Raw genomic sequence first — 17,818 nt, 5'->3', positions numbered from 1 at the left:
GCTTAGAACAAATTAGTTTGGACAAGGCTATACTAGTTAATCCTATCGCGTATAGGAAGAACTAGTTGAGTCTAGGCAAAACTGGTTTGTCCTAAAATCGGGTTCGGCCGGTAACATATATAAGTAGAATTAATCTTTACTCTATGGTCGAGGTTTGCGCTCACCTGAGCACCCTCAGGCTTTTTTTAAATTGCCAACTACCAGACAAAGACAGCCGATTGTTAAGTGTAATATTATTTACATTATTGACTAGAATGTTTCCTATATAGATAGTGTTGTTGGAATGGTGGAGTGAAAGGCGATGAACGAGTGGCGGAAACGATGCGCCGCGCTGCGGTTGCAGGCGGTTTTGGGGTGTGGTATAAGTCATGAGCACTTTACCGCTGTTACGTGGCTCCCAAATCCCATTTCTTCTTCTCTAGTATGGGTTGTGAGGTGGAGTACCAACCTCATCACCCCTGGTGTCAGGGTTACTATTGAGCCGCCAAAGGCCCCTGACATGGTTCATGGTAACGACTACTTATTTACATCAGTAAGTAGTAACCGGGACCAACGGCTTAACGTGCCTTCCGAAACACGGGTGATCTTACTTTCAGACAATCTGGTTATCAGCCAGTAATGTCCTAACCAAACTAGGGACCACAAAGTAATTATTGTGATATGTCCCCACCGGGAAACGAATCCGGGAACTCAGAATTGTGAGCCCAACGCTCAACCACTGGACCACTGAGGTCGTTGAATCCATCCTGGCCGATGCAGTAGGACTAACTGCGCAACGTAATAACATTTTGTCACCGTCATTTTCAATTAATCAATAATACTTCATTGCACAACGACATATACAAATGACATAAAAATAAAAACAATAGGCGGCCTTATTGCTAAACAGCAATTTCTGCCAGACAACCTCAGGGTGAAAGAAGTTTATGCACTTGAGCACGGGATAATGACATAAACATAAAAATAAAAACAATAGGCGGCCTTATTGCTAAACAGCAATTTCTGCCAGACAACCTCAAGGTGAAAGAAGTTTATGCATTGGAGCACGGGATGGTGCAATAAACATATAATGATACCAACATAACTAAGGGTGGTATTAATAAACTAATCTCAGCTGAGACTGCCCTCAAGATCATGCTCAAGTCTCTGTTTTTATATGAGAACTGTCACATTGATATGATCTTGAGGGCAGTCTCGAAGCTGAGATTAGTTTATTAATACCACCCTTAAAAATACCGTAAATAAATATATATACACATACATTGAGATTAGTTTATTACACCCTAAAAGGTTCAATACGATCTACTCTGAACCGGCGTGCGTGTATGAAGCGATTGATGAATGTGGAGGAAGCAAGAGAAGTGTGTCAGGATCGAAGCAAATGGAATTCTATAGTCTCTGCTTACCCCGGTGGGAAATAGGCGTGAGTTTATGTATGTATGTATGTTATTACACCCTAAGGGTACGTGTGTATGTATGTGTGTGTATGACATACACATACACACACATACCCTCAAGATCCTGTCAATGTGACAGTTCTTATATAAAAATAGGGACTTGAGCATGATCTTGAGGGCAGTCTCAGCTGAGATTAGTTTATTAATACCACCTTAAGTCAAATAACCGCTTTTTTATATAAACGCTTTAGTGGAATATGCTCCATAGCTCTTCCAGTTAGGGTTGTCACCTTCTTTGAAGTAAGTGTGGCTGCTTATGAATGTGTGTGAGGGTGAGTGTGTGTATGTGTGTCCTCGCCAGCTATGTTTCCCTTGTAGTAGGAGGCGAGCTTATTCATCATCATCAGCCCATTAACGTCCCCACTGCTGGGGCACGGGCCTTCCCTATGGATGGATAGGGAGATCGGGCCTTAAACCACCACGCGGGCCCAGTGCGGATTGATGGTTATTGACGACTGCTAATGCAGCCGGGACCAACGGTTTAACGTGCCTTCCGAAGCACGGAATAAATAATATGGTCATTAACCGGGCACAAATCTTGGAAACTATCCCAAACAAATACACACACGCACACACACACACACACACAGACACACTCAAGAGTACCTACTTATAATTTCATTTGATTGTCTTTTGAGTTTTATGTTTTTTTTTACCTAAAGCTGCTGTATATATTTCTATTTAAATGTCCTATAGCCCTCGTTGACAATTACTTCCGCGCATCCCAGGAAGAGGAAATGACTGAAAACCAGCGCTGGATGGCGCCATAGCATGACTCCATCACAGCACAAGCTGAGCCATTTCCTTTTGCCCGCATTCATAATTATAATTAATTATTAATTAATAATAATTAATTATTATTAATTTAATTATTATTATTATTATTCATAATTACTAATATTCATAATTCAGAGTTGTTATAGCAATGTAAATTGTTACTGGCAATAAATTATTTTTTTCTTATTTTTATTCTTAATTCAAATCTATAAAGTCAAATTCAGTGGTTTAGTATAGTATTCTATTCTAAATGCCACGTTCTCACCAAGGCCAACGCGAATTGATTATTTATAATTTTCCTTAAGTCCTACTTCCGTCATGCACCCATCTCTCATAACTTAGACAACCCCAAGCCTTCGGCAGTCAACCGGCTAGTTCCGTCGGCGGTTGCGCTAATCAACCACCACCATTACAAATCAAGGATCTGCAACCATCTACCAGCAACCAATTACTTCCTGCATCGGAAGGGGTGGTCCTACTGTCGTCATGATTACATCATCAGATAGATTGTCCATCATTATGTCATCAAGAGTAATGATGGGCCATTATGTTTTATTGATGAGGTTTGTTGTTTATGTTTGAATCACTCCCCTTCAAGGCATTGTAGTCTTCTTATCGTGTGCGTTGTGAGGTGGAATACCAACCTCACCAACCCTGGCGTCAGGGTTATTATTAAGCCGCCAAAGGCCCCTGTCATGGCTCATGTAACGACTACTTACTTACATCAGTAAGTAGTAACCGGGACCAACGGCTTGACGATCATCTTACTTTCGGACAATCTCGTGATCAGCCTGTTATGTCCTAACCAAACTAGGGATCACAAAGTGATTTTTGTGATATGTCTCCACCGGGATTCGAGCCCGGGGCCTCGGGATCGTGAGACCAACGTTCAACTACTGGACTCAGAAAGCTCGGTGAGGTGTGGGTGCTTAATTCATCTTGCGATGGATGTAACCTCTGACTACCCCATTGGGTTATAGTCGCAAGCATGTTTTTTCGTTTTTTTGTAAACAAAGAAACAGACACAAGAAACGCACAGTACAGGTAACCTTATCCCAAAACATAGAAATTTATTTCGACTAACCTATGTGGCGAGTTATGTTATGATATCCTCAAACAACTAGAAGAAAGTTGAAAAAGTTTAGTGTGGAAGGTGATAATTAATAATTATTGCGACATGGCTATTAAAAAAAACATTGGCGTAATATTTGTGTTAATTATGTATACGTGATAGTTCAGTTGATACTGCGTTTCGTAACCACAGGTCAAAGGTTCGATACCCCGTCTAGACTGGAGTTATATCACTGAGTATAATAAGGTTCTTAGTGACAACGTAACGAATTTTTGAGGGATGATTCAGACCATGGTATCAAGTGGAATTTTCCGTCGCAAAGGTTTGAATTTCAGTTTTATACTTTTGCGACGGAATAATTAAAAAAAAGACTAACATTTTCATGAATTTTCCGACAGGAAATTCCACTTGATTTCAACTCAGAATCATGGTTTGAATCGCCCCCCTCAGTATTTGTTACGGTGTCACTAACACCCATACGTACTAGTACTGCATTGCAAGTCCCAAGTAGCATTGGCGAGTCTAAAAAGGGGATATTAGATATCTAATAGAATGCGATTTGATTGTCTACCTCTAGAGTAAAATATCCCTCAAGTTATCTTCAAGAACGCTTATAGATAACCTCTAGCCAAGTGGGCACAACCTTGTAGCTATTCATAAGAAGGAGTTAAGAACGCACGAATAGATAGAGTTAAGAGTTGAAAATTTTCAAAGTCTAAAGGCGTACTTCTAGAGTCTTTCTAAACTGTTTATAGACCACAATGTGCACTAGTAGATAGTCTATAGATAATGTTAAGAGCTAAACAGAAATCTTTGCATGTGAAGTTTTAAGACCAAATTTTCTTATCATTAACAGCTTTAAGATAATTTTTATTTGAAATAGACAACGATTCATAATGGCGCAGATCTCACAAGAGTAAAAGTTAATATTACAACATGGCGTTACAAATTTCTAAATTCCTATTTATTTACCGCTTATACGGGCTGATACTGACACCTAGACATGAAAAACCTATTGCGGATGAAAGTCTCTCGTGGAATTTGTGTAAAACTCTCTTAAAATAAGAGCGCCCACCTTAAATGTAATATTTAATTAATAATTTACCAAATAAAAAAATATTTTGTAAAAATAATATTTTTTAAATTAGATTTAAATGCTTTAACCATTTATTTCATTTATAATATAGTATTTTAAAACGTGTAGAATGATTTATTAGACATAATTTATTCATAAAAACACGAATAAATAGTTCGTTATAATAATGTAAAAACGTATCAAGCAATAAAAATGGCGTCTAGTTAAAATTGTCTAGAAAATCGATTCCTTTAGAACAAACATTCTAAAGAATTATCTGTAGTATGGCTCTAGATAATGACAAGACTATTTGTACTTGTTACATACTAAACTTACTAGTCGAAGAAAAAACAGGTTTATGAGTGATTTAAGATTGCCTATAAACTGTCATTTTTGTATACTGTTTTATCTTCTCGGAGTATTTCTAGACATTCATCAGAGAACTGTATTTTTTACGTTGTAAACAATTATGGATGGAATTGTACAGAAGCAATCGATTGCATTAATTGACGAGGGAAATTAAAATATTTTTATTTGTAAACAATGCGAAATATAATCTTAAGTCATTTAGATCTTTCGTTAAATTCAGTCTAGTATGGTTTAAAGAAGGCGATAAAATGTATGAGTGGTATTACATCTATCCAAAAATGCTCAGACGATAACCTCTTGTATATAAACATAGTTACTTTGTTTTTAACTCCCGTGAAGACACTTCGTGCGTATGCGTAACCCTATGATATTAGCGTCAAAACGATATTATATATTTGTAACATTTTTCAAATTTTTGTGTTCATCATTATCCACCTTAGGATTTTGTATCATAAGTGGCTGCAAATAGTTTCTTGATTTGTAGTTCTGCCTACCCCTTCAGGGAATACGGGCGTGAGTTTATGTATGTATGTATTTTAATATTTTTTTTTATTTAAATATAAAGAAATTTAATGATAGACGTTCTGTACGTTTTTCTACCTCTTAGGTGAATTTTATTATTGGACTTACTTGCAATATTAGAGATTCCTAGAGATTTAGTTTTTTCAAATCTAGCATATTTCTTTTTTTTTACTGGTATATAATGACGATGACACAGGTCCGTTATTTTCTCCTGATATTATTCATTTTGCAAAATAGAACTCGCTATTGCAAAATAGAATTCACTTTTATCCGTGCGGCGACGGAGAAAGAATACGATTGTCGCCGCCTCCCTCTTCCCGTGGGTGTCGTAAGAGTTGACTAAGGGTAATTCCAAACATAACACCTCTTTTAGCTGGTGGTAGACCCCGCCACCTGGTTAGCTACCACCCTCCCGCCGGAGCCAGGCGCCAAGCCACTTGCTGCGTTCCGTCTGTGCGCGGGAGTACCAGTGCCTTTAGGGGATGTAAGGGGATGTAAGGGGATGTAAGCAACACAACTAATAAGTTGTGTTGCTTAGAACCGATTTGGTTCCTTAAGCGACGTCAGGCCGGGAAGCTCCCTCTGGAGGGTAGTGGGATTGGGAGGCACGGTCTTGCCGGTGGCCGACCGCAGGTAGTTGGGGGCCCTGTGGTATTCCGTCAATCAGCACACGACCCTAAAATGATTTGTGACCGCAGTGCAGTAATAATAAGGTCGCTTTTTCTAAACTTCATTTTTGTGCATTTCTTTTGTCTATGGTGGTGGTTTGGTGGTTTGTCCATGGCAATCCGTCAATCAGCATACGACCCTACAAATACCAATAACAATTACAGTGAAGTAATAATAAAGTCGATTTTTGTTTGAATAAAAGTCATGATTGACAAATAAGTTTTAAATTTAAATTGGTGGATAGATTAATACCCCTCTTACAGGTATAAGTGGCAAATCGCTTCACCAGCCCTCTCCATCTCAAAGGCACCACCACAAAATCACCTTTATACTCGGCGCTGCGTCAATTTGTACACATCCATGAATAATATAAAATGTTATGTCATTACGATCTAAGAAATTGACACATCCAAGGTCCTCTAAGACCTCTAAGTCTGTCCAAAGCATTTAATCTCTCGCCTCTTGAACTATATCTTGAGTATGAGGCAATATATCGGCTGAACGCTCACGTCAGGACCAGCTGGGAACCCCAAAAAATTAGATCGTGATCTTTAAATTTTTACTGTCTCCGTTGCATAAAGCCAATCGATCTAGTAAAATTGCACTTAGTTATGCTATTGTTAGGCAAATAAACACTGGAAACACTGTTTCACTAGCAAATTTTTAGAATAACTATAACATATCTATAAAAGTAGTTTATTTAGACTTTAGTGTCTCTCTAAAACAAAGATAAGAGTACCTCTAGCTAAAATTGAATATTTGTAGAAAGTTATATCTTAAAATATACCATCTTATCTATAAAATATCTTGAAAATAGGTTCCTCTAGGCTTTATTCATTATTTATAGATAATATTGTCTTAAGATAATCGTCATACCTAGAAATGTACTTAAAATAAGTTCTCTATAGAGCAAATTATCTAAAAATAATCAAATATTAGTGAAGATACTCTATAAGAATACTAATACTTTATAGAAGCCATCTGTAGAAAGCCCTTGTCTAGAAATAAACCACGAATAGACTATCAATAGATAATTTCGTTTTAAGCCTCCAGACCGATGCTACTTGGGAGTGACATCGTAACGAATACTGAGGGGGATGATTCAACTCATCATTCTGAGTTAATATCAAGTAGAATTTTCCGTCGCAAAAGTATGAAACTGAAAATAATTAACAACTTAACATTGACATGAATTTTCCGACAGAAAATTCCACTTGATTTCATCTCAAAATCATGGTCTGAATCATCCCCCACAGTATTCGTTACAATGTCACTAACACCATGTATACATTAATATCACCAAGACACGCATAAACTCACGCTCCTTGTTCTAACGGGGTAGGCAGAGTTGTAGAACGTGTAACGCCTTATAGCCGTCTATAATGGTCGAGCCAACTGTGTTAGTGAAACATTCGGTATCTTTTTTTGAAGTGACTTATTGTAGATTTGCTATGGCATTAACAACTTGGCCGGACAAATGGGGAGCGCTGAAGGCTCTCACCCGGTACAACGTTTAAGACAACAGGCCTGAGGGTGCCGAGTTGGGCGCGAACCTCGGCTCAGGGCGTCGTCTGAGAGGAAAAATATTTGAAAACTTAATCGACTGTTCTGTACCGGGGTTCGAACTGGCGAGAAGCAAGCCGATGTACCACATGACCGCAGTTAATACATAACATAAACTATTTACGTCTCACTGCTGGGCACAGGCCTCCCCTCAATCAACCGGAGGGGGTATGGAGCATACTCCACCACGCTGCTCCACTGCGGGTTGGTGGAGGTGTTTTTTTTAATAGCCGGGACCAACGTCTTGACGTGCCCTCTGAAGCACGGAATCATCTTAATTTTTCGGACAGGAGATTCAAGCCTGAAAAGTCCTTACCAAACAAAGGACAGTCTCACAAAGTGATTTCGACAATGTCCCCGTCGGGAATCGAACCCGAACCTCCAGATCGTGAGCCTAACGCTGTAACCACTAGACCACAGAGGCTGTTACTACAACCGATTATATAATAACAATTAACTATGCATCACAAGTATAAACGTAGTATCAATAATGTATTTACAATATCAGTATTCCGCACGAAGCGATACTAAATAGGACAGCACTAGTTACGTACTGGTTACATACTAGGTACGAATTAGTATGTGTCCTTGATAAGATTTAGCCTTGGACATAAATTAATATTTAATAGATGTTGGGATGTATGATGTATTTTATTTGTTTCAATACTGTTTTGTCTGTGTGTTTATAGTCTATTATTTATTATTATAGTTTCTTTTCATTACGTTTAAATATGTATTATATTATATTGAGTATTTATTAATATATGTACATCACATCACTAATTTAAGAGCCACGCTCTTGTCGGTGTAGCATTCTCCATTCTTGTCTATCAAAGACCAATTCCTTCACCTCCTTATAAGACACGACGTTCGCCTTCTCTTTAATCTGTTCCATGTAAGCTCTTCTTGGTCTTCCCCTTCCTCTCTTTCCTTGTAGCTTCCCTAATACACATATAGACATATAGAGTATTTATTATATTAACTTTAGTGTACTTTAGGTATTTATTTCTTTTTGCACTGAACCTCACCAATCATGGTGTCAGGGTTACTATTGAGCCTCCAAAGGCACCAAACATGAGTCATGTAACGACTACTAACTTACATCAGTAAGTAGTAACGGGGACCAACGGCTTAACGTGCCTTCCGAATCCACGATCCAAACACGAATTCGAAAATTTGACAATTATTTATTATTAATTTATTTACATTTCGCGACTTTACAGTGCAAAAGCTCCAATGCGCCGTGAAACTTTAAATATAAACAGTATAATAAAAAACATATGAAACTTAAGTTTAAACAATATAAAAACATATTTAATTCAATCAATCACAATCAATCAATCGAATCAATCACAGTCAGTCGATTACATAAGATTACTAAATCTGTTAAGGGGCAATGTATACGTTTTTACAATAAGATTCCCATTGACATCAGAATTTGCCTTTCAACTGCTTTAAGACAGTAGTTAAACAAAAACTTTACAAAAAAGTTTATTATAAAGTTAGTGATTATTTAGAAGATATGAATGCATGGGATTAACTGTCTGAGAACTGATATTAGGCAGCTAAATTACTCAATTGTATATCAATATTTTATGTTTATATATTTTTTTTTAAAGAACGTCTAGGGCCCTGTGCCGAGGTTTTTCTTGCAGCTTCTTTTCCCCGGCTATACAGGTTGTGAGAAGCTGCAGTAGTTTTAGGCGGATGAGACGTTCGTTATGTAAAAATTGACGATTCAAAGTGTAACTATGTTACCTACTGAATAAAGATATTTTTGAATTTGAATTGAATTTGAATCAACAAGAACAACAATCATTGGTTTAGGCCTGTGCTTGATTCGAACCTGCGACCTCAAAATGAGAGCCATTGCTAAATTAAATCTCCTAAAAAAATGAACATTACATCAACACTTATATACTCAATCACCTAACCTTTTGCTCAGGATAGGACATTATACATATATTTTTTTTTAGTCGCGTTAGGACATTATAGCCACCAAATACAGCCAAACTGCATCGTGTATGGCGTAGCAGGCAGTTTGACCCGAATTTGTTACGTTCTCTGGTAGATGTAGCACGTAACTCGTTATGTCATCGGCGAAAGTCGAAGCCTACATTTATTTGACCAATATTTATCGTAAGCTGTTATGCGCGTGCGCGTGTCTGGGGACATAAATAGATGAGGAGTTAACCCGGTAAGATGCAAGGTACCCATTTGTCCGGCTAAGTAGAGAGTACCGTTGGCATACCGTTCGAGCCAACGGCCTCCATGGTCCAGTGGCTGAGCATTAGGCTCACGATCCAGAGGTCCCGGGTTCGAATCCCGGTGGGGAAATATCACAAAAATTACTTTGTGATCCCTAGTTTGGTTAGGACATTGCAGGCTGATCACCTGATGGTCCGAAAGTAAGATGATCCGTGCTTCGGAAGGCTCGTTAAGCCGTTGGTCCCGGTTACTACTTACCGATGTAAGTGAGTAATCGTTACATGAGCTCTGTCAGGGGCCTTTGGCGGCTCAATAATAACCCTGACACCAGGATTGATGGAGTTGGTAATCCACCTCACAACCCACACGACAGAAGATTTTTTTTTAGGTAAATTGCTTCATTGTAGATGGTTTCGGTGATAAATTGAGGCTCTGCCCACCCCTATATGGTGATGTTAGATTATAGACGCTCACTTTTAAGTCATGATCAAGTTAATAGCAAGCTTGTAGTTGTCTAAGACAGGATATTGCACAAACAAACACACAGGCTCATTTCACGCTCACTTGACAAGCGTTACAATGTTATCAAGTGGCGTCGAGGGTTACACTCTAGTATCAAAGAATAAAGTCTAGAATGGACTGAAAAGCATCGGCGTCCGAAGGAAGTAACATACGATCCCGACGACCCGATTACTCTAGCCATAGAGGCGGCCAATCGGCTCACGACAACAAACACTTCAGAACCCCGAAACCTACCCCGCCCATGTGGTCGACGATTTCGCTCATCATCAGCCGTACGACGCCCACTGCTGGGCATAGGCCTCCCCCAAGGATCTCCACGACGATCGGTCCTGCGCTGCCCGCATCCAGCGGCTTCCCGCGACCTTCACCAGATCGTCGGTCCACCTTGTAGCGGGCCTACCCACTGAGCGTCGTCCGACACGTGGTCGCTATTCAAGAACCTTTCCGCCCCAGCGGCCATCGGTTCTCCTCGCTATGTGTCCTGCCCACTGCCACTTCAGCTTTGCAATTCTCGCTCATTCAGCGCTTATCGCTATCGACCCACTAGGGCCGATTATTTCTTTTAAATATAATCCTCTCAGATAACGCCCTGAGCCGAGGTTCGCGCCCAACTGGGCACCCTCAGGCCTGTTGTCTTAAACGTCGTAGCGGGAGAAAGCCTTCAGCGCTCCCCATTTGTCCGGCCAAGTAGTTAATGCCATCTGCGGCAAATCTACAATAAGTAAAAAAAATAATAATTAAATATTGTAAACTTCGCTACGCGACAACAGTTTGGTACAAAAGACATCAACGCGTTCCATTAGCATCTTTTATTTTAGTTTCGGATTTTTTATTGTTTTTTTTGTTTTGTCATTTCGTGTGTGTGTTTTAATTGATGTTTGGATCATAGACAATTGATATCACGTGGTTTCGAGTGTTTGTGCCCGGTTAATAGACTTGTATTTTTTTTTTATTAATTTATATATAAACGTATGTCAGTGTAACTTAATGCGCTGCTTGACGAGAAAACGATATATAAACGAATATACAAAATAAAAAATGAGTGAAAAAAAAGAAAAATGAGACTCTAAATAATTATGAAAAACTTACAAACATAAAAATTTACAAACATAAAATTAAAAGAGCAAATTGATTCCAAGTCTTAAGAACATTTATGAATAATATTATGTTGTGCTTATTTTTATTCGTATGATGTTTTGTTCAATAAAAAATATTGATTGATTGAAAAACCTCTCTGCCTTCCCCCTAAAGTAACGAGCGTGAACATAAGAGATATTCCGCGTAGTTTCGCGTGAACTTTCGCTTGCGGTCGCATCGTCTCGATTTCCTCAACTGTCACTTGCTATTGATATCTGTTTAGTTATACTTATAGCTGTTTTTATATGTACTGATATATCTACAGTAAACATAGCATAACGTAGTTTTTTTTTGACGTGACTTATTGTAGATTTGCCACAGGTGGAATTAACTACTTGGCCGGAGAAATGGGGAGCGCTGAAGGCTCTCACCCGGTACAACGTTTAAGACAACAGCCCTGAGGGTGCCCAGTTGGGCGCGAACCTCGGCTCAAGGCGTCGTCTGAGAGGAAAAATATTTGAAAGAATTAATCGACGACGATTAATCGACGACGAGGGTCGATAGCGATAAGCGCAGATTGAGGGAAGTCGTCGACCACGCCGGCGGGGTCGGTATCAGGGTCCTGAAGTGTTTGGTGTCGCGAGCTGATTGGCTGCGTCTATGGCTAGAGTAATCGGTTCGTCGGGATCGTATATTACATCCTTCGGACGCCGATACTTTTCAATATCGTCCCTAAGTGGGATGTATTTGGAAGCCGCAACTACCAGGGGATCTGGATATAACGTAGCATAATAAAAAAAACAATATGCATGCATTGAGGTTTACGCGGTTATTATCATAATTAAAACATACACATTGCTAGGGAGTAGAATTCTCTGCCGTCTTCAGTATTTCCGAATGCATATAACTCGGGTGCTTTCAAAGCCAGAGTGAACAGGCACCTTTTGGGCAAGCTCGCTCCATCTTAGGCCTCGTCAATGCCTTCGGGCAAGTCTGGGGGCCAAGAGCAAACCCATCAAAGGTAAAAAAATACAAAAATATATACCACTTCATCATGGCACTTGCAAGTGTTGAAATATCAGGAGTAAATAATAAAATAATATTAAAATAATATAATAATATTATATCCTCTGCCGAAGGTTGTCTGGAAGATATCGCTCTTAGCGATAAGGCCGCCTTTGCCTACCTTAGAATAAGTTTACCCTGTAAATGTTTTGTGAATTTGTGTGCAATAAAGTGTTTTATTATTTTATTATTATTAAAAAGTTTATTTCGGACAAACCACAACACACATATTTATACATTTTCTTACACAATTTAACAACATTAATTACTTAACCTAAGAATAAAATAAAAAACACAAAATATACCGTCACAAATCCTGGAAAACACGTGTTATCAATTATCCATGATTCAAATATGAATTCAAACTTACAAAGTCGAATTCAGTGGTTTAGAGATTGAGCCGAGATTTAAACCAGGCAAACTGAACAGGGCTGCGGTGTATTCCGTAGGAAGCAGACTCTTAGAACGAATTGGCTTTTGACCACGGTTATCTCCTAAACAAAAACAGAGATTTTTTTTCTTATTTCATACTTTTTAGAGCGTGATTTTGCCTTAGCCGCTTTTAGATTTTAAACTAATATTTTTTTAAAATGTCTTAAGAAGCCGTGGTAGCCCAGTTGGTAGAACGCTTGCCTCTCACTTTGAGGTCGCAGGTTCGAATCCAGCACAGGCCTAAACTAATGATTGTCGTATTTGTTTTCGAATTCATGTTTGAATCATAAATGATTATCACGTGCTCAGCGGTGAAGGAAAACATCGTGAGGAAACCCACATTCCCGAGAAGTGGCCTAACCTAATATTGGGCTGGTTTTCCCTTCGTGGGTTGGAAGGTAAGACAGGCAGTCGCTTCTGTAAAAAACCGGACCTGTCAAATCTTCAGGTTAGGTAAGCGGACCCTGTGAAAAACGGGATATTGCTAGGAAGATGATGATTTTTGAAACATCTTATTGTACTGAGAAATACTATTAATATTAACTATAGTTCTGCCATGACATTTATTATCTCACCCATCATAATAGCTAAGTCTTCCTAGTGAAAGTGTATTGTCAGCCAAACATGAAAACGGCGCACGCGCACATAGACTCGTCATACGCGTGATGTCGCAATGTGTAAGACGATGTCACGGTTAGGTTCGATTCAGACTGGGTGGGCGCATCGCAGGATTCTAATTCGTGTAGTTGCAGTTACGAAGTGGCGTGAAAATATTTGTAAACCATCTTAATAACTCTTTTTACTTACAAAGAAAAAAAAAACTGACTCTGACTAAAGGTAAATAATTATAATGTAATATAATTATTTCATCATCATCATCATCACTAATTTAAGAGCCACGCTCTTGTCGGTGTAGCATTCTCCTAATTCTCCATGCTACTTTTTTAGGGAAAATAGGGCAGTGGTTTCCCCCTTCCGCCCCGCAGTACACTGTATAATATTATTATTATTGAATATATTATTTAAGTAACTAGGTATTATTTATTCGACTGTCCTTTGTTTGGTAAGGACTTTTCAGGCTTGAATCACCTGATTGTCTGAAAAAGTAAGATGATTCCGTGCTTCGGAGGGCACGTTAAGCCGTTGGTCCCGGCTATTAACCGTGAAATCTACCAACCCTCAGTGGAGCAGCGTGGTGGAGTATGCTCCATACCCCCTCCGGTTGATTGAGGGGAGACCTGTGCCCAGCAGTGGGATGTATATAGGCTGTATATGTATGTATGTATGTTATATCTTTCTGAAAAAATACAGTAAATAATCAAAATAGAACATAAGACAGTCAGAAACAACTACAGTCCCAGTCACAGTCTCAGTGAACATAAATTAATATTTTTGTATATAATAATCATGATAATCAACATGCAAGAATGAGAGAGAGAGAAAATGTTTATTCAACAAATTGTGACACATTACATACGAAGTGTTACAAACAGAGTAAAAACAACAGAATATCATAAAACAATTTTTAAGACTCAGTACATAATGTGGCACAGCAGTGAATAGGACACGAACTCAGCATTGTGTCTATTTCCGAAGAAACAGACGCTGTTTTTCAGTCGCTCCTTAATTTTCCGTTTGTTGGATCCCGCGAAGCTGACATGACTCATAGCGCAAATAAGCAATGTAGGTATCTATCAGAAAGAGTTACATATATAAACAAAATATATTTGAACAATTATATATTAGGTATGCATAAATATTAATAGAGAATAGGTAATAACACTGCAACAGCACAATTATAACAATAAATATAATACGTAAGGTGAATAACAAAAGTATCAGTACATAATTTTAATAAAAAAAAAAGAATAAGAAATAAGCCCCTCTGTATGCTACGGTTCGTACTTTACGTATATGTGAATAGGGCCTTAGATTTTTAATGCAGATGTTCCCATAGATCTTCCAAACGTAAACCTCTTCACGACCCGTCATGTTAAATGAATATTAAGCATTAGATGCTTGTTTAAAGATAAACATGGCCATGTTAAGTTTTTGTATAACTTCCATTGTTTCTTATCGCAACTATCATTTTTATTTTTAATACAAGCAGTTTGATCCGATTTCGTCTGGGTACAAGTTTTAACTTACAGTCTTTTTGGAAAAAAACTGAACATTATACGTATAATCTTGGAATTTTCAAACCTTAAAATATTCTTAAATATAAATGACAATGCCCCAATACCGACCCCGCCGGCGTGGTCGACGATTTCCCCCAATCAGCGTTTATCGCTATCGATCCTCTAGGGTCGATTCATTCTTTCAAATATTTTTCCCTTTCGGACGACGACGCCCTGACCCGAGGTTCGCGCCCAACTGGGCACCCTCAGGCCTGTTGTCTTAAGCTTTGTACCGGGTGAGAGCCTTCAGCGCTCCCCATTTGTCCGGCCAAGTAGTTAATGCCATCTGCGGCAAATCTACAATAAATCACGTCAAAAAAAAGATGACAATGCAAATATGTTTAGTTTAAGTCCCATGTAAAGGGGGATAACATAATTGCAAAAGCGGTATATAAAGCGAAAGTTGATGGTAGGGCTGGCAGAGGAAGACCGAGAAGGACTTACGATGACCAAATTGGAGATGTCCTTAGAAAAGGTTCAATACGATCTATTCTGAACCGGCGTGCGTGTATGAAGCGATTGATGAATGTGGAGGAAGCAAGAGAAGTGTGTCAGGATCGAAGCAAATGGAATTCTATAGTCTCTGCTTACCCCGGTGGGAAATAGGCGTGAGTTTATGTATGTATGTATGTATGTAAAGGGGGCGAGCCTATTGCCGTTAATCAGGCTAAAATCCTGAGAACCACGTGACATCAATTATCTATGATCAAATTCAAATTCAAATTCAAAAATATGTCCAAAATAGATCCAAACATGAATTCAAATTCAAAACTTTTAGTAGTTTACACTCGTGTTCTAAGAAGTTCACTCGGGTCGAGTGACTTCCTTCCTTGCTCCTTACTTCAAATCAAATCAAATATACTTTATTGCACATAACTAAAATTTCAGCAATCAGACTAACTGTTAACTTCACTTTTTTATTAACTTAATTGAAGACGGAGTCGAGTAAATTTTGAGTTAACATCCCTTAATACGGGTGTTAGATCCCATTTTTTTAAGGCCTGGAATCAAGTTCTTTGGGCCAAGTCTTAATCCCAATCGAGGATTCAGTGTTGCCATCCAGTAAAAGTATTAAAACAATGAAAGGGACAACTACGCGGTTTTAATAAGCCTATTACTTAACTACGTTGTTAAGTACGTTAACTACGTTCTCATTTTCGTTCCATATTGCACGTAGTAACTTATTTCCGCAAGGAAGTGTTATTATGTTCTGCTCGTAATAACAGTTACGTGTTGGCGGTAGTGTGTTCGAATAATTACTAAGTGGCAGACGTTGAAAAAGTGGTGGTGTAATAGATTTTTTTTCAAGTATGTAACTTTGATTGACAGGGGAAGGAGTTGATGTGAATTGGGCTTTACAAATATGGGGATTTTTTAGCTAGTGATTTTATTTTGTTTTTGTGTTGAGTGAAAAGATTCCATATATTTTGTAATAAAATATTATAACACTATATTTCTCAAAGATAAACATAATAAATAGGAAAAAATCGAGTGAAATGAAAGAGGTACGAAGATGGGGGTGTCGTGTGTTTAAAATAAATTCCATTTAAAATGATTTAATTTAAATAATATTAATCGTAACGTTGAAATGATACATGTATTTGACAATAAGTTTATTTCTAAAGTAATAAATGACTACGAGCAAAATAAAAAGTGCAAAGTAGAATACTTATTATTAAAAAAAATATTTAAAATTAGAACTGAAAACATTTAAAATAATCTGAGTAAATATAGTTAACAATTAAATGACGAAATTATATTCTTACAAAAATTGTCAAAATTATTTACATGTAAAACAGAAAAATATACCTAAATACAAACAAAAAATATTTATTAGAAGATGAAAAGAAGACATCGTGTCAATTACAAATATTTATTTTATTTGTAAAATCATATAATAAATTATGTAATATTTTATGTGCCTGTAATAAATAATAAAAAAATAAAATAATAACTATTAAAAAAATACTATTTAATATGTGAAAGTCATAAAAATGAAATAAAAAAATGAAGACTTTATACTTTACTCTCTTCCTATTCCTACTTGTACTGGAGACAAGATGTAGGATTAGAGTGGTGAAGATAAGGAACTGGTTTCAACGCAACCCCCTACCATTGCCGGGCGTGAAGAATCAAATCTTTTCTGGATTTGAAGAAGGTAGAATCACAAATACAAATATAATGTACTTATTTAAGCTTAAGGCGATTCTCATACCTAAATGCATTGATGTACTTATAGTAATGATTAAGTACTGTTTTCGAGGACTATGGTACTATGTATCTCTTTTCTAATCTGACATGATTGGGTTAAAGATAAATTATATACAATTTTAATGTAGACATAGAAGCCTTAAGATGGTCGACATCCAATCGCATATTTCTTTTTTACTTATTTTAGAATTTTATTTGTGAATTAAGTTGGAATTAAGTGACAATGAGTACGAAGTTTAATCTCGTAAGCGAATGGCCCCTGACTTCCACTTCACACACTTAATGAGATCGCGAAAGGATTTTTATAGAATTATGTTGCTTCTCATCTTTTAGATCGTAAAAATAATGGGTGGAGGAGGTGTTGTGCCTGGGTGTGCATCATTTATTAGGTATATTAAAAAAAAGAATATGTCTTCTAAGTTCATGTCTGTTATCCATGAAATTAGAAGGTTAAACGAAGGCAACATTGCGTAGCGTCATCTATTTTTCAGATGTCATACACACAGATGCGTGTGTACGATAACGTCAATGTATAGTGTCTGCGTAAAACGAGGTGTTTTGTATGAAGTATCCGGGGTGTGGTATTGTATTAGGTATTAACAGAATGTTTGTCCGTCTGTTC

At 37.8% G+C, this 17,818-nt stretch overlaps 1 protein-coding gene across 1 annotated transcript in view; it reads left to right on the top strand.

Annotated features, from left to right (window-relative positions):
- The window catches only part of LOC126378382 (plasma kallikrein), a 70,486-nt gene that overhangs the window by 42,730 nt on the left and 9,938 nt on the right, over positions 1-17,818 (top strand). The gene's annotated exons all lie outside the window — the stretch shown is intronic.

Source organism: Pectinophora gossypiella, chromosome 26 (genome assembly GCF_024362695.1).
Source record: "Pectinophora gossypiella chromosome 26, ilPecGoss1.1, whole genome shotgun sequence".
Classification (NCBI taxonomy): Eukaryota; Metazoa; Arthropoda; class Insecta; order Lepidoptera; family Gelechiidae; genus Pectinophora; species Pectinophora gossypiella.
The sequence above is the reverse complement of the archived record's forward strand: the minus strand, read 5'-3'. Positions and strand labels throughout refer to the sequence as shown.